This window comes from Poecile atricapillus, chromosome 8 (assembly GCF_030490865.1).
Source record: "Poecile atricapillus isolate bPoeAtr1 chromosome 8, bPoeAtr1.hap1, whole genome shotgun sequence".
NCBI classification, from domain to species: domain Eukaryota; kingdom Metazoa; phylum Chordata; class Aves; order Passeriformes; family Paridae; genus Poecile; species Poecile atricapillus.
Genome location: NC_081256.1, coordinates 7,475,162 through 7,497,943, shown reverse-complemented (window position 1 = coordinate 7,497,943; position 22,782 = coordinate 7,475,162). Strand labels below are relative to the sequence as shown.

The window sequence follows — 22,782 nt, the reverse complement described above, 5'->3', positions numbered from 1 at the left end:
TACTGCTCTCCATCTCTTCAGCCTTATGTTACCAAGATATAAATTCACCCTGCCTTCCTACAGAATGGCTGGCAGCTACTCAGCAGGTGAACTGGGCTGTTTCTCAGGCAATTGTTCACATTTGTATCCCAGCCAGAAATTCCTTCCTGCATAAACTTTTGTCTAGTCTTCACAAGGCATACTGAGTTGTCTTTTGGCCTTCTTTCTGTGTGCTCCTTTCACTGTTTTCTTGGTTTTCCTGGTGTCAGTCAACAAATCCATGTCAGTGTGTAGCTTTGACGTTCAGGTTTGCAGCCCAGCTTACACAGACACCTGGTAGGAGCAGAAAATACTGTACCACAGTAGAATTCTAATAGTTGTCTGTTTTTTCCCAAACCTTGGTTTATTGATCAGCTTGTATAAAGAATTTCTTATGAAAAACTTAAATGAACTCCTGGATACTTCCTTGTTGAAGAAAATGGAGAAAAATGTCTTACTGTCTGTACTGATGTGGCTGAACTATACACACACAGACACACAGAGTATTGATTAACCTGGGTATTCTGCTCACAGTGTATATTTTCTTTACTGTGCTCAGTCAGAAACGCATTTCTAGCAAGCTGAGGTGGTATTTATGGAATAAACTGTGTCAGTGTTGTAATAGTAATGGAAAAATTTCTACTAGGACCACTGTTCACATCCAGGCCTGCAGTCCTGCGATCCATCTCTGTTGGTCTGGTCACGTACTCTTGTGGCCTTTCCTCACCTTGGATCTATAGCATGAAGGACAGAGCATCTTTTCAGTAATTTTGTTTATGAGCAGCTTTTGTAGTTTAGTTTAGCATAGCTGTTCTAAAATGCTTTCTTTTCAGCCTGAACACAGATGTAGTGGCCCCATCAATGCTGTGTAGGTTCAGCTATTGTGGTATATGCATGTGGCATTTTTTCCTTTGGTTTGTTTTGTCTGCTTTTTTGGCACAAGAGGGACTCCCCTGGCCCCCCTGCTGCCAGCAATTACAGACAGTTGCCAGTCCCCAGTGGGAATACATATTTCCAGCCAATATTTACAGCTGGTTCTGTCCTGGAGAGATGGAGCTGCTGCTGTCAGCTGGAGGTGAGGGAGGTTTCCTTTTGGTTCTCCAGTGAGAAGGAAGATGTAAAATGCAGCTCTGGTGATGGCTAGAAGGTGGTTTTGGTGTTTTTTTTTATGGCTCAAGCTATTTAATATGTCTGTGCGTTCCTCTGAGGCAGAGGGTCTTGGTTTGGGGAGTAACTGTGTCACCTTGGTCCTGGTAAGGAGGGAGCCTCCCTGTCACAAAGCATGACTGGCTGAGTCTCCTGAGGTGTTCTGTGAGTCTGTCCAAGAGCTGCTTCCCTGGAGTGTTCTCCTTTCTGCAGCCTTGGTATGAAATGAGGGTGAGGTCACCAGCCAGTGTTTGCTAAGAGATGGGACTGCTTCTCTTTCTTAGTGCCATCTATCTTGTAGATTCAGAGTGAGTTTCTCAGAAGAAAAAATGACATGGTTGTGTCACAGGAGATTGCAGTTACAGTAGAATCATATCCTAATGTGTCAGTGTAAGTGTTTAATGCTTTCTGTCATTTGAGTAGCAGCACAAACCAGCATTTCTCCTTGTCATCTGTATCTTTTTACTGTTGGACTTGGCTTATTTCTCCAGAGGCCTGCAAAGGTCATTGTTTTGCAAGGAGAAATGCCATGACATCAGCTTTTGGGAAGCTGAAAATCCAGCGCAGCCAGCAGTGACAGTTGAGGTCCTGCTTTATCTGAGGTGATACCTTCCTATGTCAGGTGTGCGTGGAAGAGTCCAGGGTGCTGTCCTGGCATTGCAAGGTTTTCCTCAGCAGCTTAATGCAGTGAAAAAGGGACTTCTGGTGTGTCTGTACTTGCAATGAGTAGTTGTGTCCTTGGAGGTTAATGGGGCTGTGCTATGAGTTTGTTTCCTCCTAATTTCTTTTCACATGCAGAAAACTACCTGTTGGTGTTTCATCTCATGGTCACTTCCTCAGATACAATCCCAGCTTTGAGAACAGTGCAAAATATAAGAATACTACTGTGTATGTTTTCAGATCTGTTTGTGCTTTTAAAAGAGAAAATCTGTACTGATGGATGACCTTCACTTCTTGTGGGGAGGTTTTCCAGAGGCTGGGCAGATTTCGGTAGCATTTGTCCTGCACTGTTCCATGCCTTACCAGTGTGGATGAGGCTCTCCTACTGGGAGTCAGGAAGGCCTAAACCAAAGGGTTTCCTGCTCTCATTCCAAGCTTGTCCAGTCAGTTTGGGCATAGCTGGCTTTGGGATAAGTGTCATAATTCTAGGAAAACAGGCTGCTGAGGTAAAATCTGTGTCTAATTGAACCTTTTTGCTTGGATTTAGTGAAGCCACATTTCTTTTTGGGAGACTGGGCGGAAGACTAGATATGCTGGTGGAGGCAGCAGAGGAGTTGTCTGAATTTCAGCAAGTAGATACAGATGCAGAAAAAAGAGTGAAGTTTGAGATGAGAAAGATATGAATAGGAAAAGGAAATAGGCTCCTCCTTGATTGTGAACAGGAAAGAAGCATGTAATGGTGATCAAGTCACAATCTAAGGGAAGTAAAGAGCAGGAAAGGGAAGAAGAGTGGAACTGGAGATCTCACAGGGGTCATGGAATACATTAATTACTTTTTCAGACTCTTGTTTTTTAGGCAGGAAGAAACACTAGCAACTTTTCTTCAGGATTTATTTAACCAATTTGAGCTTACTGTTTTGAGTGGGATAGGAATAACTCAAGGAAGTGATGGGGAAAGAATGATCCTTAATGATAAATTTTATTTGTTGGGAAAGGAGCACAGGAAGAGAGTCAGTCCTTGTAAGACAGTTTTGCAAGAGGAACAGTTCCACATGGGTTCTTTTTCTGCTCCTAGGACTTGGAGGATCCATTTTCTTCTGTGTTTCCATGTGCATCTTCCCTCTGTAGTTCTCCAGTTTCACAGTGTTCTTAGCAGGCAGCATTGCCTTTTATCAGTGATCTGCAGCCCTGGCTGCTTCCTCAGGTGTGGTGCAGTAGTTCTTGTTATCCCCTGCACTGTGCTGGGCTGGCAGAGCTGTGAAATCAAGGGCTGGGAACACTCCAGAGCTCCATGTGTGCTGCTCACCCTCCTGCTACTGGCCCAAGCACAGAGAAGGAGGGGAGCTGAGTGTGTTGCTGGCTTGTGCAGCTCTGTCTGTAGTGTCAGGTATGAAAAGCTTCCTGGTGCTTTTCTCCTATTTTATTTTTATACTTACGTTCTCACTGTGTGTCATCTAGAAGTCAAAGCAGGAGTGTGCAGTTCAGCAACAGCAGCAGAACTGTGCTTACTACTTATCTCCTGCTTTGTTCAAATTAAACATTTATGGGGCCAGAGGCTCCTCACTGCTCCATCTCAAATCTTTCAGCCTCCTACACTATGATGACTTTTCTCTTTGGATTTTGACACAGCTCCTCTAAGAAATACAGTGAAATCAAATTATCCTCCACTAGCCTCTCTCCCCATCTTTCCTTTGTGTACCCAGTTTGCTTTTTTCCCTTGACCATGACATATGGGGAGCAGCTGTTGGTAGAATCAATGCTTTTCTGTTCCCTGTGAGTTGAAGTTTCCCCTCCAGTCTGATGGGCAGAGATGTGCCCTCAGTTACTGGTATCTGTTTCTGTTCCCTGCTGTGTTCCAAGGTGGTGTGATTGGGTAGGAGCTCCTCACTCCTGGAAGCAGGGAATTACCCGATGCTGCAGCACATTGCCTGTTGCTGCTCCAAGCTGTGGTGGCTAACTTGGTCTCCATGGAGAGCAGTGGATACTTTCCAAGGCCTGGATCTCATCTGCCCCTGCTTTGTGGTCTGGAGTGAAACCTGGGCAATAGTTCTGTTCCTTGGGCACACTGGAGTGGAGTAACTTTTGCAAAAAAAGGGTCCAGAGACTTCTACAGGACCTAGTGCTCAATTTTCCCTGCCAGAGCATGGTCTGCTTATTTGATTTAAGTCTTCTAGCTTAAAGCAGTGTTGCAAGGATGCTGAAAGCCCACGCTCCTAAAATAGATTGAGTAGAACAAGCACTTTAGTGCTGACTCCTCTTCAGGAAAGGAGAGGGAAGGTAGCAATGAGCAGATGGCAGGTATTAGTCATATCACCTGATATATCTGAGCACCTCAGACCCCATGGGCACAAAGGTGATGGGGGAACCTAGAGGGAAGGAATCCTCCTAGCAAACCAGGCTGGCTGTTGGAGTTGCACAGGATACAAGCAGAGGGACCTGAGAAAATGAGGGGACTTGCAGCCAGGTGCTAACCTGAGGAAAATAAATTCACAGAGAGCCCTGGCCAGAGCCTGGGCCTACATTTACCTGCCCAGTTTTCCAAGCCATTCCCTCATGTATTTGACAAGCCCTCAGAGCACCACTCCTTCGGGCTTTGCTCCCTCTGCAAGATGGGTAGAAAAAAGTTCCAGCTACCTCAGAAATAACTGAATTCCCCAATTTCAGGATCAGCTGGAATGACATTATCCTATCTTGTACATTCTAAATGGAGTACAGAAGCTGCTTGATCTTTTCCCATAGTATCTAAACTGCCACTGTGCACCTTGCAGTTGAGTTGGGCTGGCCCAGCATCCCCTCCCTTCTCCAGGTCCTTGGTATCCACGTGTTGGCCCTGGCCCAGCTGGCAGTGGGCTCATAGGAGAGCCTGGAGATGTTCCCTCCTGCTGATGTGCTGGGAACACGGCGTGGAAATGAAATGTAGAATCTGTACAGTCCCTTATACAGCAGTGGCTTCCAGCAAACCTGACACCATGGAGCAAGTGGGGCACGGAAGTGCCTGCGGAGGCACCGTGGAAGTGCTGCACTTCCAGTTGCTTGCTCTGGCTGCAGTTTGTATAATCATTTACTTCAAACCCAGCCTGGTGAAAGGGCAGCTGTGGGCACAGTAGTGGGAAGGGAGGTCCAAATTTGGGCTCTTTTGACTCCCCTGTGCAGAGATGGGGTCATCAGGAATCATAGCACTGGTATGTTCTCCCTGAAGAATGGCTGTATCTTTATTTTTATTTTTTTACCCAGTTTGTTTTGGGTTTTTCTTGTTCTGAATTTTCAACAGCAGAGGCTGAATGTGTGGTCTCCTCCTTTTTTTTTTCTCTTTTGTTTCAACTTTTTGGCAATAATTCCTAAAGAGCTGTTCTGCTGGAGTTACTCCCATCATTTTTCACACTTGTGCTCAGCCCTCTGTGGAAGCCAAGCACCCTGTGGGCCTCTGAACTACAGATCCCATTTTGGTGGCACCTTGCATCCTTGGGCTTCAGCTTCTGCCAAGCACCTAATGAATGTAGGAAGCGAGTAAAACACTTCTGCTATGATACATAAGGGGTTAAACTAAGTTCTGTTTATTAGTGTTGATGCTTTAAATTGTGCCAGAGCATTTGAAAATGCGGCAGTGGACAGGGCAGCAGGCAGTAAACACCGTTAAATGACAATACTGTTCAATATTTGCTGTTAATTGAGAGAGGCAGCAGCTGCTGGTATGCAGCTTCAGCCAGGATGAATTAGTAATGAGTCTGTAACTGGGCTTTTTTTTTTTTCTGGTTTAAGGTTGCATCAGCCCTTTACAGTTCAGTAACATGGTTGGTTGGGAGAGAAATAAAAATCATAGCATGCCCTAAACTGAGGATTTTGTTTTGTTTTTGTTTTCCAGTGAGTTGTCATGGAGCTTGGTGTCAGTGATAAATTTGGCAGCAGTAATAAAACTGCCTTGTATTTAAGGACCAAACTTAAAGATTTTGGTTAGCTTTTCCATCCCGTGTGGCAGCCTGTGGGAATGCAGCAGGCAAAGCAAGCACCTCCTTTGAAAGAAAGGGGCTCTCAGATGTTTTCAGTTCAAACAGGAGTTTTGGTGGAAGTTTCTTTGCTGGCACTGCTGCAGGTCATGGGGTGTGAGAGAATTCTGTCCCTTGCTGCAGGGGCAGGAGGAGAGGGAGCACTAATTCAACATTTCCCTTGTTCTTTCCTTGCACTTTTGCCATGTATGTGTACTGAGATTAACCTTTGAAAACTTTCTGATAAGCTGTTATCAGCCAACAGTTATAACAGCAAACCTTCCTACCTTGCTGAGTTGGAATAGGGACTTCCCAAGGCTTCAGAGCCTGGGTTTGGAACAGGAACATCATTAATCCAGAGCAGCCAGGCTGGGGGCAAAGTTTTCTCTCTGAAGAAACCAGCCACAGCTGCTGCTTTCATGCTGTTTATGTAACCTGCCCTGTAAGTATTTATTTTGCACAAAACACTTTATTTTGAGCTGTAGATGTTGTTGTGAAAGGTCAAAACTCTGTTCTAGTGGTTTTTAGCAGATCTGAAGTGGGGTACAGGAAATGAAATTCCAGCTCAGTTGAAAACAATGCCAACAGTCCTATTGATTTCAGCACAGCTCGGCTTTCACCACAAGTAGAAGAATTTCGAAGCAAATAATGTTTTGTTTGTTCAGTTCTTTAAACAAAAATCCATCTGCAGTGGTTTGCACTTGAATCCAAATACTTGGAATTCTGCTGATATTTCTGCAGGATGAGAGATAGGAGATAGAGAAAGAATTCTTTGGGTCCATGATGATGTTAAAAAAGAAAAATAAAATTAAATCAGCGGGTGTGTTTGTACCCTTGTTCCCAGCTGGGGTGATATCTGTGTTGCACACCTTTGGCTTTTGGGTCTGTCCTGTTTACATGGGCAGTTTTTACCTAGTAAGTGCTTTTATGCATTCTTAAGAGCTTGAAGCTGCCACACACCATGCTGGCTTCTGGACTGGATTATAGAGGCATGAAATCTTTCAGGTTGGATGTGGGAAGCAAATGTTAAAAGCCAATTGAAGGCTATAAAAGGTGGTGGTAAATGGAACTTCAGGAAGAGCTGAACTCATCTGGTGCTGAAAGTCCTCCAGCCCCACAAGTCCCTTCCCATTTAGGCACTGTTTCCCATTTAGACCATTCCCACCTTGGCTGCCAGTTATCAAATGGTGGTTTCAAACCTGTCCTTAAAAGCTGTATTTTTTTCATGTGAAATGCAGTAATTTATTCCAGTGGCATTTGGCCAACTTTGGGCATCTGGTGTCTCATGTTTTTTATGAACATCTCTCCAGTTTTCTCTGCTGTCTCCTATACACATATATATATATGATTTGTGCTTACAAGGATAAGGTATTCCAATGCATTTTTTCCTATTTTGTGTGGTTTTGATTCTTTCAATCTTACTATTGTTTCATCTGTAGTATTGCTTACAGTGTTTATTTTCATAACCAAGAAAATAAACCTTACATTTGCATGTACCATTTCCTGTCTTAAAATAGTGGTAAAAATTATAATTACTGGCTTTTGAGGCTTTCGTCATTGATTTAGTAGAACCATGTAATTTTCTTGTGAACAAAGGTAAATATTTACATTTTAATACATAAAGTATAAACTCTAATGTTTGTCTAATAAAACTGTTAAGATATATGTATGTTTACTCTAGATTTTATTTGGAAATTGTTCTGTAATGAAAATAGTTCATGCAGGCCTGGTATGGGGCCATAGATGCTACAAATTGGTACTTTCCAATGTGAGAATATTGTTATATCATCATCCTCCTGTTGTCCAAATGGAGCCTCTGAATGTAGCCTAACCCTAACCTCACAAGCTTTTCCTTATTGGGAATGTGGAATTACCTGTCCTGTTTTTGTGGCAAACCAGCAAATGTAAGGAGACATAGAAAACGAAATGACAGTGGTCACAAAACTTAGTGTTTTTCTCAAATACAATTGGCCCTTGCTTCTACTTCAGCAAAAAATTAGGAATGTGCTGAGCTTCCCAAACTTTGGGAGCGGCCTTGAAAGCAGCTGAACTGTGGTGAGGAACGTGAGGCAGGTGGTGCCACGTGGATTTTTTGTCTTAAGTCTCCTAATTCTGGGAATACACTGGTGCTGGTATTTCTAACCCTCCTCCTCAGTGTTGTAGTAGCTTGGTTGTGTCTGAAGGATGCTGAAGGATATGAGGAAAACCATACGTGTGGGTAGAGAGAAACTCTTTTAAGACCAGGTAGTTCAGTGTCTGCATTAAAGTTCTGTAAGTTCAAGGTGTTTATTTCTCTTTAATTTTATGAAGGGCTGGGCTAAGTCTTGCAGCCTGTTAAATTTTTGGGGGGGAGAGGGGCAGGGGGGTGGAAAAAAGGTGCAGGAGGCTCAAGTCTCAGTAGTTGTTGTCTCTCTCCTTGCATGTTTCTGGTGGTAACAGGAATAATGATTTGAGTTGTATGCATGTAGGAGGACTGTAGTAAGTTATGCTTTTCTTAAAATTTAAAGTTAGGAAAACAAATAGGTTGGAGTTTGAGTATAGAATTACGTGTAAAATATCATTAATAGATTACCTTGAAGTATGTTATTTTACAGTCTAATCCAATCCTAATGTAATTTTGTAATGTGGTAAGCTCTGAGCTCTTTTACTGGAGCTGCTTGCTTAATTTAGATTAAAATTGTACCATAAAAGGATTATAGAGTGTGTGCCTGTGCTAAGAAAGGATGTACTAAATGTGTTGAGGTATTTTTCTACTCCAGCTCCTTTTTGAAAGTGCATACTTAATTTTGGATGTTCTCTGCTGCCTTTGAATGTGCCACGTCACATCACGATGTGCTGAGGGGATGTGTTGAGTTGATCTTGGGAGCTTTTTTTCAATACACTTCAGCAGGGTTCTGAGCTTTCTTGTTCTTTCTAGAGAGAAGAATTCAGTGCTGGACTGTCTTTAGCACTACCCATGGTGCAGCTTCTGAGGACAGCTTGATTTCTGTGACTTGAAGAGGAGGCACATGTGCAGTGAGCCAAGAGGACATGGGCTTCCAGTGCTTCTGGAACAATGATCAGGTACCAGAATTGTTGAGATTTGAATTGTAGTAACTAGTCAGAAGCTCAAAAAGATGTAAGATGATAATGTGCTCACTCCTGTAGTTGTCCTTAAATTCTAAATAGACTTCCCTTTCTAAGGTAGGGATGAGCTGAGTTCACCTTCTTGCTTTTTGTTGTGTCCAAAGCCATTTCCCTGCTGAGCCTGCAGAGACCTGATGGGATCCAGCTCCCATGGGAGTAATAGGAAGGGATAAGTGCCAAAGGGGTGGGTGCATAGATGGAGGTGAAGTTAATCCTAGTGTTTACATTTTTCCAATAGAACTTGGAGTCTGAAAGCATTTGAATCTATTAATTCAGGTGTATTGATTTTGTGAGGGGATAGCTTTAGCATATCATTTCCCATTGTTATAAGTACTTTTACATGGTATTTCCCTGGTGGTTGGCTGGAGAATGCAGATTCTCAGAGGAATCCAGGCTTTTGTAGCTGGAGTAGACACCAGCAAAGTTCCAGAAATGCAGAAATTCATGTTTTATTTTGGGTATTGCTTTCCTAAGAATATATTGTCTCTTGATTCTGTTTCATATATGCAGTTTTTCAGTTTAACTACATCTGTTTTATAAATTAAAAGTTAAGTGGTAAAACTTGTATGTTAGCAAACCACTTAGATCTGTCTGTATAAGAACTGAAAAGGAGCTAATTCTCTAAAAACTGTGTAAGCTTTGGGGAATTAGGTTTAGAAAAATATGTAAAAAATAGTTGCTTGTTTCTTTGTAGATGCTGCTTGAAAAATCATTTATTCTTTTTTATAAAACTAGCTAGAGTTTTCTTCAGTTAGTGGCTGGCTATCTGTGTAATGCTAGAAAATGTAGTTGTTTCACTCAAGGAGACTGAAAATGGGTTTGTTCTACACATTTTCTTTACGTTTGTGAGATCTTTGTTGTATAGAGATGCTTCATGCAGAGGAAGCTACAGATACATAATTTTAGGATGTGCCTGAGCCACCTCTGAGTGGGATTGCAGGAATATGTGAGATGGAGCTACATTTTGGGATTTGTTTCTTAATATAAAAGCTGTCAATTTTTACCCATTCTGTGAGGAGTGGTGGGTGCTGTAGAGGCAGAGCATCCATATATTTAGATTCTGGCTGTCTCTTGTTACGAGCTATAATTAAGGTGAAGTATTTTGCTGAAGAATTGAATTCTCCCTTGATTTGAACCTGGTTCCATCTCAGTGAAAGCAATTAGTCGCTTGAACCACCCTTGTCCTTGCTTCATCAGTGACAATTCATCAGTTGCTTCATCGACACTGTTGTTTCTAATTTATCTGATTTTTGTGGTTAATAGACAAGGCACTCTATATGGGAGTGCTCTCTATGACTGTGGTGAGTAGAGGAGGCTTGAGGATGGGAGGTCTGGCCCTAAGGGGGACTGTGACATTTACAGAGGACTGGAGGTTATAAAACACTCCCGCAAAGCCCTGGAAGGTCCCAGGGTTAATGCTTCAGCTGATGTGCTTTTGAACATGGCTTTCAGTCAGCCTCGCTTAGCCATGACTTGAATTTACTAATGTGGTGCTGGTTTTCCCTGGATAGGCAAATCCTGTGCAATGCAAAGCTGGTGGTTTGAGCTGGAGTATTAGGACATTGGCGAAGTTTGAGGAACCCCTTGGGTGAAGTCTGTTTAACTTTTGGTTGTCCCTTAAGATCGATTCTGTGATTTAATTCAGAAAATATTTGGGGCGCTGTGCAGTGACCCGTTTGGGATGCTTTCTCCATCCTACTGCAGTGGCCAATATTATGCTTGAAAATAAGGACCAAACCCCACTGCTGACAAGTTCAGTGTTCTAAACTCCAATATTCTGCTAATCATGACAGTAACTATTTAAAGTGCTGTCAGAACTCATGAACTCTGAGTAATTCTGCGTCGTGATACCTCACACAGATCAAGAGGACTCTTATGGGGTCTGCAGTGAGCACTGGGGGAGCAGAAGTCTCTTGGGAGGGAGGGGAAAAAAAAGCAGTGAGCTCTGAAGCAAAACCTACTGAAAGCTTCATGAGAGACATGGGTCTGGGAGGAAGATGCTGAGCAGGTTTTGTTTGCCTTGAGAATATTTACATAGAGCTGATCCACTCTTCTTGAAGGAACTTTATCACAGTACTACAGAGAAAACTGTTGGTACTAAATATAGAGCCTTATTCTGGCAGTCTCATGACTTGAGTTCTGCTATCTTAATGGGCTTTCAGCAGTTTCTGTAGGTTTTTTGGTAGAAAATCTGAATATTACTCCTCAAAAGGGTTGTGTAACAGTAGCAAGGACGGAATGATTTAATTTGATGAGACCTTGCACTGCAAAAGATCAGAGGAATTTTTCAGCTTCTGCTGTTGCTGCAAAGCTTTCAGTGCTTCCATATCTTCACAGAAGATCCCTCAGAGGTTCCAAAAGTTCACCTTTTGCATCAAAGCAATATTACTATTGCTGTACAGTTTTTGTGAAATTACTTGTTTCCTTTTTAATAGAGGAAACAAGTTCCTTAAGCTGGTGCTTCCCTGGTTACCATTTAGAAAAGTTCTTCTCACAGCCAAAGTAATTTTTTCTTGTTGCACTTTGAGTCCATTGTTTTTCCTGTTCACTGTAGATGTGGAATATGACTTCCCTCTTTCTTTGCAGAAACTGTTTCTGTATTTAGTTGAAACGTATCATATCTCATTCTTAGCTTCTCATTTCACTCTGTCCAGACTGAGCCACCTCACTGAGTTACCTCCCCCACCCTCAGAGCTCACCTGATGACCTCTTTGCCTTTGCTTGCCATTCTGGGGTGTCGTTTCTCACATTCCCAGCAAGCCTTTCCCAAAAGTGGACTTTCCCAAAGGCTTCATCAAAACTGAGAGGATCAGGAATTTGTATTCCTGTCAATGGATAGAGGTTGCCTTGTTTGTGACAACTGGATATTTATAATTTGTGCTCAGTCTCTGATCCTCTCCATCCCCAATCCTTATCTACAGTGCAGCTGCTCAGCAGTTGTTTCTATATTTATGCAGGTGATTTTTTTTTTTCTCTGAACAACACTTGACCTTGGGGAATTGGACTGAATTTTTTAATCACTTCTTCAGTTTCATTAATTCCTCCCTGCAATAGCTTCCCATTTATGCATGTCTTTTTGTGGCAATAACATAAATTATAGGACTTTTCTTTCCACATGGCACTAATACTAAGGCTTTATTGTCAAGGTCTCGTTGCTTTTTGCAGGTTCCTCATCTGGTAGAGGAAAAGTGACAGTGGCTCAGCTGGCTTTACAAGTGCCCCTTATAACTGCTGTTGATGAATACTTATTTTTAAAATTCTTTCCTTCAGTATTTCTCACTGCTGGTAACCCTATCTGAGTTAATTATTGTTATGGAAGATGTGATTTCAGCCTGGTCTCTGGGAGGAACATTATTTTGTGCCTGTTTCCCTGAAGAAATAGATCTGGTTTTCTCAAATGGCCTCTCCTCAGCTGGCCACCACCACTGTCACTGTGGGGAGGCTGTTCACTTACTTTCACTTCAGCAGCTGTAATGTCTCTTATGTAGCACCATTTTCCTTCCTGATGGAATTCCAGAGCTTCTCTTCATGTCTCAGGAGCTGGACTGCCATCCTTCACAAGAAGGTAGTCTGAAAATGTAGTTTTTTGAACTTTCCCTGCCTCATCAGTGCATATTCTTAACATTACAGTGTTATGTCTCCTCCTAAAACTATGCTGACTTGAACCACAAAGGCAGGGCTCACCTGGAAAAAAGAGGGGAAACCACTCAGAAACTCCTTAAAAAGGGAATCCTTACTAACCTCATGCCTAAACACATAATGCTTTTTGTCTTGTCTTTTAGTGCCTTTAGTGTCTTTATTTTACTTTATTGTTAGCTCCTGGTGTGTTGCAGAGGGCAGTACAAGGTTAAAGAAAGCCCCATTTGGGACTTTTTCTCTTTTCCTTTGGTCATGCTTCTCTGGTCGCAATGCTGGTCCTGTTTTGTTCACCTGCCTCTGCAGGGAGGATTTCTCAGAGTCTCAGGTCTGGGCATATTCTAGATAAAATCCTAGATGATAAATGCATAAATTTCATTTCTGGTCTTAGTAAAATGCCATTGAGACAGTTGATTTAAAATTGTGTTGTATTTGCCCTATTGAGTGTGTAAGAGAAATACAAAATCGCACAGAAAAGGGAAAAGAATAAAACAAATTGGTCTATACTACTGTGTTACATGTTCAATTTTTTTACAATATTCCAGTCTCCTGTAACTGATATTTCTGGAATGTGTGGGGCATCAAATAAGGTCTAGTCATAAATCTCTGTAAATAGCAAGTTTGGAAGGATGTGAAATAGAAGCTTTGCTCCTTAAACAAGAAGAAGGTGAGTTGCACCAGATCAGGTATGGACATAATGACAGCATGAACAAGAGTCTGATTCCATGATTCTGATTCCTTCCTTCCTTCCTTCCTGGACACTCACAGCAGGGATGTGTGTCTAGGGCTGGGAAGAGTGGATTCAAGAGTTCATGGGTGTTTAGAACTTGACAATGAAATGTCCCTCTCAGCACCTTATCTATGCAAATATTTACCCAAACATTTGCCTGTTGGAGAATCATTTGCTGTCTCACTTCACTTATTTACTCATCCAGGTAGGAAGTTTTCACAGAGCAGTCCCTCTTGTGCCTCCAAGTGTGTGCTGAGTAGGTTTATTAACAGCCTTAGTGCTGCATAATTATGAAATTAACCTTTGAGTCACTCCCATCTCTTTTCTAATTTTCTGCTGTTGTCAGTGGAATATACCACAGAAAGCATTAAGGGTTTGCTTTGGGTTTGTGCTTCCCTGTGTTGCTGTTATGAGCCACTGTCAGAGCAGGGTCCTTGGATAACTCAGCCTTTGGTCCAAGGCAGCAGAACCAACCCTTCTTGTTGAAGGTTGGCTTAGGATTTTTTCTCCAAATTGCCAAGGCCTATAAATAACAATGTATGCTATTTTTGAATATTGGCATAATATTGGTATTCTCAGTCTTCTGCAATTTTAGTTGTTCACCAGTTTATTAAAATTGAAGGTCACAGGATTGGAGAACTTGTTAAATGATTATTTTAGGACGAGGCTCAAATCAATAGGATGTGCCAACTAGAAATATTATGCCTAGCAGATGCTGTATAACATTCCTATTAGTTATTAATTGGCTTGGAAATACTTAATTATCTTGTATTTTTCAAATATGGTGAATAGTTAATTTTTAAAAATACTTTTAGCTTTCCTTTTTGCACCCATTGCCATCAGTTTGGCCTGTTATTTCTCCTACTGGCCTAGTTACTTGGTTGCCCCTAATTTCTTTCAGAAATCCTGCTGCCTGTCAACTTTTCACTGGCACTCTTGTGGTCCCTGAAGAACTTCGAATTTTTAGTATATTATACCCTTGTTGTATATAGCACATTTTCCCCTCTATTGTCACATTAATAATGAGCCAATAAATTGTATTTGGCATCTGATACTTGAGTTCCCTGCTTTTACCAATGACTTTGTCTGAGCGAGAGGGAGGAGAATAATTTCTTTCTTAATATTGATCAACTTATTTACGGATCGAAGGAGATGTGTAATGTGTACAATGAAAATACTTATCTGGTTGCAACACAACATAATTGTGTAGCAGCCATCAATTTTAGGACAATATATGTTGTTTCTTTGTTTCACAATGAGCTAAGATATTACCTTGTATTAAATTCATAACCTTTGTGTTTAAAAATTTTAACCTGAGCCATTGAGGTGTAGGTGACATCGAGTGTTGGGATACTGAGCCAAGCCACCATGGACAAGAAAATCTGAAATTCTATGCACAAGCTCTTTTCTTCTCCTGGAGTCTTCCTGGGGTTTTGTTCCCACTTATTTTCTCTGCTGGGTATTCTTTTTTTTTTAAATGTCACTGCAATTAACCCTTGTAAACCTCTGAAAATTATTTTCCTTTCTATTTTTATGCTGACTTTTCTTATTCTATAGCAGTATTTCTTCTCTTCCGCTTCTTGCATGTGCTACTGTGCTCCCCCTTTTAGTTCCTGAATTGATCCCTTTAGGGTAAGAGAGTAAATTAACATTTTTGCCTGTTTTGAAAATGTCAGGGAAACCTGGAAGCTGTTTCCATCTCGTGGTGGTGTAAAGCCGAGTGCTGGGCTCTGGAGGGCAAGGCAGGGAGTCAAAGCAGGTGCAGCTGGGATTTGAAATGGGGGCACCAAGTGATCCCTCTGGAGAAGAGATATCTCTCCCTATCCCTCCACTCCTGGTTCCCCTTGGGTACAGGAGTGCTCAGGCTGCAGCAGTGGCATTGTCTGGGCAGAAATCTTACACTTTGGTGACTTTTAGCTCTTAAAGAAAGAGATATTTCTAAAGCAAAACTTAATTTGTGGTTTCTTTGATCTTGAAAGTAATAAGACATTTGCATTCCTTTTCATTTTCCCTAGCCAGATTTATAAGTCTCAAATCAGAAACCACAGCCCAAAATCCAAGCCCTCCTCCTCCTCCCTGTGCAGAAGCTGGTATCAGTGGTGCTGGCTCACACGAGATCAAGTAGGCACAAAATCCTTGGTTTTTCGGCCCAGATCTGTGGTATTGTTACATCCCGTCCTGGTTTATTTTGGGATGTTACCCACTTTCCATAAGGAAAGGTAGGATTGTCTCAGACATTCTTTTCAGATGTGCCCCACCAGAGTAAGTTTGGGGACTCCCTGCTTTGGCATAATTGGGTTTTCCTGCTGGTTAGGAAAAGGCATGGTGAAATATGGAAATTCTGTCTCTTAATAATTTTGAGGCTACAAATTGTTCAGAAGGAGTTTGAGGCCAAATTGATGAGTTTTGGTCACCCCTGAGATGGTGTGAGTGCAAAGCTTGCAACCCAGGTTATCTTTCAAACTTTGACCTTCATTCCTTGTCCTGCTCATCCCTCCATTCCTTGCCTCATGTTTCAAAGATACAAAAAGAAGGCAGAACTTGTGCTCTTTCCCTGTCCATATCCGAGTGAAGCACAGCTGCTCTTGCAGGCGGTCACCGGGACTCTGCCAAAGATTTGGGTGTCCTTGCCCCTGGTCTGCAAAGTGTATTCCATTGGCTTGGGATTGGAGCTGGAGTGGGAATGGAAATGGGTGATGTGCCCATCATTCCTTAGCCCCGAATGTGAAACTCTGCCTGCCCTGATCTTTGTTCCTGGACGTTACCGAGGTTGTGAGCTTGTTCTCCCGCTGCTGGGAATGTTTGACTGGAGCTGAATGTGGGATTTTGTTAACGCTCCTATTTTTATTTTACTGGTGCTTTTGCATCGCTAATCAAACACAAGCCTCCTATTGTTCTCCTCGCTTCTTCCTCGCGCTACATGTTTATATTTAGTTATTTTAATAATAATACGCAGGGTTTGTAATCCCGCAAGAAGCCGGGGCGGCGATGAACTCCTTTTCTGCTTGCCGAATGCACTGGGTTCCCGTGGCAGATGGCTGTTATTTGATCCGCCGCTGCTCGGGAGCGGCGGGACCGGGGCTGCGGCGGGGAGCGGGGCTGCGGAGATGCCCTGGCCCGGCGCCGCTCCCGGGGGGCTCGGGCCGCGGCTGCCCGGGGCGGGCGGGGACTGGCGGCCGCGCTCCCGGTGCGCAGCCCCCGCCGGGCTCCATCCAGCCCCATTTCCATCCATTCATGAATCCGTGACGTCAGCACGCTCGGTGCTTCTTTGCAGCAGGCTGCAGGATTGTGTGGGTGGAATTTCCTTTTATTTTGCAACACTTCCTTCTTTTTTTTTTCTTTTTTTTTTTTCTTTTTTTTTCTTTTTTTTTTTTTTTTTGCCTTCCATCTTTTTAAAACAAGAAAATGGAGCATCACATAGGGAATCTTCATCCTTGTGAGTATTCGGGGGGGGAATGTGTTTCTGTGAGGGGTGTGTGTGTTTGTGTGTGGTGTTTCATGGTCAGCATTCCCCTTTCGCCATTTATTTCAGAAGGACAGATGGATGTTGCATTTGTGATGGGAAAGGGCTGAAAAAATGATGCTGAGGAAGGGAAGAGGAAACGTGGAACCTTAATTTATCCATCACTGGATATGAATCCGAGAGCTGGCCTGGCCTTTGCCTGTCGGTGTGCTGGACATTTTTCACTTGCAATTTTGCACGTTATCTTCTTGTGCCCCCCTTTTAAAGGGGAAGGGAATAGCAATGGAGAATGGATATAAAGGGAATATACAGGCAATGACATAAGAATTACTAGATAGTGTAAAGAGGCAGAATTGTAATTTTTGCTTTTTAGGGAATCGTAATTTTTTTTTCCTTGTGGGCTAATCAAATAATTCCTCTTGTGCATTACACTGTTAAATAATTGAATTTTATTTCTGAGATGAAGCAGGTGCATTTTTCTTTCAATCAGCTGGGTAGGAATTTGCTCCTGTATTATTGAAAATAGCAGTTTGAGCTGTCTCTGATGTGCTGAACACATTTTTCACCCCTCATTTTCCTAATAAATGAGGGAGCTGGGAGTACCTTTGCAGTTAACGATACTGTTCACTGGGGCAAGATTTGTCATATTCCTGCTCACCTGAATGGGCATGATGTCATGTTTTCTCCCAATGAAAAGAAGAGCTGCTCTTTATTTTTGTTTTGGGGGGTGGTTTAGGTGCTGCAGTAGCTTAATCATATCAAACCACATGTCTCCCTTAAGTAAATGAAAAATGGGATATTTTAAGTAGATCTGGAGAAAGATGACATCAGGCCCATGTGTTTGGATATACTGATTTTAGCAGTAGGCAATCTGTTCAGTAGAAGAAGATGAAGGAATGTATTTGGATCAATAATTTTGAGGGAAAAATATGAAAATGTTTCAAAGGAGAGAGATGCAGTCATTCTGGTTGAGAAATGTGAGCACTTTCCACAGTACCTGCTGTATGGGTAGCCACAGATACCTTAGGATACCCTGGAATGGGGAGGCTGGAGTTGTCATGGGTTTAAAAGTTTTTGTCACTATCCTTTTTGTTGTGCTCCTGGATGTATACGGGTTTTGTTTCTAGAGAGAGGCAGTCCTTTGAACCCTCTGTCTGTGACAGCCTTCCGCTGAGAAACACAAATAAATCCAGATTTTGATGTAGTGGGGCGTTTGCTTGTTTGTTTGTTTGTTTTGCTCTAACACCAGTTTTGTTTCCGGTCTTTGGGGCCTCCAGTCTGAGTCTTTGATCTAGAACGGTCCTGTCATTCAGATTTGTCTTTGTCCCCTGCTGCCCGATAGTTAAATTTATAGCTGGCATTCATTTTGACCCTTGTGCCTGGAATTAGCAAGTAACTTCTAGCACAGAATATATGGTGTGGACTCCCACTGTTCCCCAGCTATAGGTGAACTTGGGTTTAATAATGTTTGGGGTTTTTTTGGTTGCATTTTTAACCTCCCTTTTTCATCTCCTATTGTAAAGACTAAGTAAGTGGCTTATCTCCAGTGGATCAGAAAATTGAGTAATGGTTTATTTGAAAATCTCTTCCTAGGTAAGACCTTTCACAATTAGGAGTTATTTAAACATGGGTCTGCTCTAAGTAGTGGCAGGATAAGAAAAGTTTTAAGCATTTCCTGTTTGTTAGGACTTTATTTTTCATGGCAAATGTGAGATGGTGGCTGATTAGGCTTGAGTTGTTCCCGCCTTGTACCTGTTCCAGGCTGTCTGCAGTTGAGATGTGGGGGGTGGATTTTCAAGAGTTTCAAGAGGCTTCTCAAAATGGCAGAGTTATTAAATAAAACTTTTTTTTTTTCTAATATAAAAATAAAAGAAATCTGGCATGGCTTGTGTGAACAGATTTTAAATCAGTGCCGGTTGTCCTTCAGCTCTGGTCTTTGGGGCCAGGGCAGGCAGGGAAAGGTGCACTGAGCCTTTTAGCCAAGCTCTGACCTGAGATCCCCGTGGAGGAAGGGAGCAGCAGGTTCACTGCTTGTACAACTTCCAGTGAGTTCTCAGCCACAACTGAATCCAAATGAGTCAACTGAGGCAAATGTTACCTCTGAAGCTTTCAGGAGCTTGGCACTTCACCAAGCCCTGTCCAGCTTATGGGACTTTGCTTTTTATCCCTCCTTGGCAAATACATCCCGTGCAGGGGCTTAGGCTTTTGTAGGTTCCTGTTTTGTGACATTGGAGCAAATCAGTCTCATCTCCTGGGGAGTGGGGGGTAAATATTTCACCCAAAACACAGACTACTTAGGGCTGAATACCAAGTTGGCAGCTGGGCCAGGAGCAGCAGCTCTGTGTGTAGTTACTCCCACCCCTATAAATACTCAGTGTGTGCTTTGACCTTTGTGCTCTCTCCCTGCTACAGCTTCAACTGAGAAGTTGGTGGTTGGAGGGGGTTCAAAGGCTTTGGCAACAGTTGGGTGTAGGCCAGGAGGAAGAGCAGATTTGTCTGTGTAAAGTCTGTGATTTATAACCCTGTGGTGAAGCTGTGATTGTTGGTGCTGTTCCCTCTGGAGCTGCTGGTAACATAGCACTGAGGTGCTGTGAGGGAAGGAAGGAGAAAGTCCTGGCAGGGGTGAGAGGCTGGACTTTTTCCAGCATGGTGAGCTGGAGGAATGGAGGTCTCTGTGCAGACATTCTGTTCATTCCAAGGGTGCTTGTCCTTTCCTGAGCCCCATCTCTGTTATCTTCTCTGGAGGTCACCAAAATCAGTAAAGCAACTGTACAGCTGTGACTATCCTGCTGAAACATGGGAGGTCCAGGCCTCACCATCCTCTGTGCCTGGAGAGATCCTCAGGTGTTGAGCCATCAGCTGCAGCCCGAGCGGTCCACTTGGGGTGTGCTGAGTGCTGCTCTCTGCAGCGTTGGACGGCACGAGCCAGGCCCCAGAGCTCCTCTGGGCCGCACCCTGGGGCCGCGCTGTTTGTGAGTTACCAGCGCGTAAAGCTGTAGTGGAGCAGACTCACACCTCGAGCCCTGCGCTGTCTCTAATACAGGCTTACGAGAGGCTCCTGAGCAGGGCATTGTGCTGCCTCTGTCGAGGAGTAATCCTCTTTGCTCCTTGTGTATGGTGCTTGCTAAATACAACTCAGTACTGCTGTAATTTCCCATCCGAGATCTGCCAGCTGGATTTCCAGTGTCCTTCCCCTGCCCAGCAGGTGCACCCAGGCATGGACCTGCTGTGGGACACAGGGGCCGGAGCACTGCGCCTACCCCGGGAATTGTTCTACTTTCATGGAGAGCTGTTGAGTTACTTTAATACTGGGTGTGAAGCACATAAGCTCTTGGTGCTGAGAGAAGTTTGTGTGAGTAGCATTTACATGTCAAATGTGCTTTGCAAATGTTGAATAATTCATATCTACTATAAAAATAAAAACAAGCGTGGGAGTGAGCGAGTTTACCTGAGACCAGTCTGACACCTCACGTGAATTAAAGTGAGACTTTGATTCATTCACTGGATTCCTGAAAGCAGCACTGCGATATTGATCTTCATCCTCAAAGATCTTTCTGATATTAATTAATTTTAGTGCTACTCTTTGGAGGAAAATAGGGTGTTTCAGTTCTGTAAGGGGGGGGAATTGCAAGGTGTTGTTTATTGGTAGGACTGGAACATTTGGTGCCTTCATGTGGCAATGTCAGTGGGGCTGTAAGGCCTCTGAGAACTAAACTGGAAATTTTTCTGGTGTTTGTTGTTGTAAAATATTTCAGTTTGAATCCTTAAATCTGTTGTTATTGTATAGTAATATAATATGTTGTGTTAGTAATATAAAATATTGTATTAGTAATATAAAATATTATAATTATAATATGTTGTATAGTAATATAAAAGTGTTGTATAGTAATATAATAGCATATAGTAACTGTATAGTAATATAATAACATATGGATCAATAATAATATGGGGATTGTCAATAAGGTAAAAGTGCAGAACTGGGCAGGATGAAGAGAAGAGAAGCAGAGCCTGAAGCCTGTGACTGGGTTTGAAAAGTTGTTTCCTGCTATGGAGACAGCTGGAAAGGCGGAAGAGAAGAGTGTAACTTAAGGTCGTTTCTACATTTTAATCTGAGACAGATTTCAATAGTAATTCTGTAGTATAAAAGGCTAATCAGCATTTAGTCTGTCTTTATCCCAGCTGAATGTTTTCCAGTGCATTGATGGGCCTGGGATGAGGGTGTCAGTGGTGAGATGGTGTGTGGAGCTGCTGGTGTTCCCTGGGTGCACGTAGCTCACGACACGAAGCAGCCATGGGGAGGGGAGCAAAGAGCAAATGGGTGCCTTAGTTACGCTGATTTTTGTGAAGTGACTGTGTGGTCCTTGGTTTGTTTCCCTGCTCCCCAGAGACAGGTGCTGGTGGGTTCCCCTTTCTCCCAAAGCCGAGCACCTGGGCTCGGTGCCGGGCTGCTCTCCAGCAGGAACGTGCCGTCCCTGGTCCCTGCAGCCAATACGAGAGTCATTATGCAACACCACTTATTTCCTATGGCATCAGATTATGCAATTTCTGAGCAGAAGAATGCAAAGCCCTGGAAGAACACAGTAGCATTTTAGCAGATCCAAAAATACCTTCTGCAGGATAGAGGCAGCATTTCTGTGTGTAGTGCTGAAAATACGCTGTTACGTAAGGTGCTTATTTCCCAGCCGGTGCTTGGCAGGGCTGCCAGGTGAAGCAGGCCGTGCTCTCCCTGCCACTGGAAAGGTCTCCCTGCACTCAGAGGAGGCTGGATGGGCTCTTTGTCTCTCTTCTTCACCAAGATGAATTTTTATTGCTTTTTTTTCTTTTGGTCCTTTTGAAAAAAAATAAAAATAAGTGGATGCTTGATTTCTCTTTCCAAATCGAGCACTGCTTCACCACACCCTGCAAATTTGTGACCTTATGCTGAAGGAGGTTCTGGTGAAACATTTGTCTCATGGTGTCGGAGGTAGAAATTCATTCCCATGCTGGGAGCCAGGCAGATGCACACATTGCATGTGGGGATAAGAGTCACCAGTTCTTTTAAGGTGAAGTCTGCCTTGGAAATCTATTAAATTATTTTTGTAGGAGACAAGAGCATGCTAGGAAGGGGATCTGGTTGATACAATCTGTTGGGATTTTGGCAGGAATACTTACCAGAGACTCTTAAAGAGGCTAAACACCTATTAAATAACTGAGACACCAGGCTGGCAGACAGATTACTAGTTAAATGATATGGAATAAGAGTAGGGGTAAAAGGATGGTAATGCTGAAACATTTTTCTCTGCTTTGGAGATGGCACTACTCATATTCTTCCCACCTTTTCTTCCCTTATTCAGATATTTTAGGAATATTCTGTTTAGGCTGTGAGGCTGCACAAGGAAGATGTTTAGGGTAATGACTATGGAGGCCACCTGCAGGGAGTACTGGAAGGCTCCAGCGAACTTGGGTGATAAAATACCAGTTCAATTTAGTGTTGATTAAACACAATTCAATCTTAACATCCAGTCAGAATTAGGCTCTGATGGAGCTTTTCCTGCTCAGGAATGGGATCTTAGGTTGTAAGAGATCCATGGAAGTTAGCTCAGCATCCTGAAGAACCAAAATGATCATTGTGCCTTTGTGCATTTCTTTGTCATTCTGTCCTTTTTGGGAATCATGGCTGTGGTCTGACTTCCTCAACTTTCCAGAGAAGCTGCCCCATCCTTGGAAGTGTTCAAGGCCAGGTTGGGTGGGGCTTGGAACAACCAGCCTGGGTTAGTGGAAGGTGTCCCTGCCCATGAATTTTAAGGTTTTAATAGCTTTTTTCAACCCAAAGTACTCTGTGATTGAACATTCTATAACTCTAAGGTGATACAGGAAAAAAGGAAAAAGAGGTGATCAAAAGCTCAGGGGGAGTTTCATATGGTGAGTGAGAAGGTCAAATGAGAATTGTTAGACTTGAGAAAAAATGTTGGAGTGGAGGATGGGATAATTTTTAAAATCACAGCTGGAATTAAAGAGATAATATATTCAGGTGTGACTGA

At 42.9% G+C, this 22,782-nt stretch overlaps 1 protein-coding gene across 6 annotated transcripts in view; it reads left to right on the top strand.

Annotated features, from left to right (window-relative positions):
* MAP3K13 (mitogen-activated protein kinase kinase kinase 13) overlaps positions 1–22,782 on the top strand; it is a 72,478-nt gene that overhangs the window by 17,343 nt on the left and 32,353 nt on the right. For all 6 annotated transcript variants that reach the window (XM_058843809.1, XM_058843811.1, XM_058843810.1 and 3 more), the window contains one exon: positions 8,725–8,870. The gene's annotated coding sequence lies outside the window, so the exon portion shown is untranslated. The remainder of the gene's footprint in view (positions 1–8,724; positions 8,871–22,782) is intronic.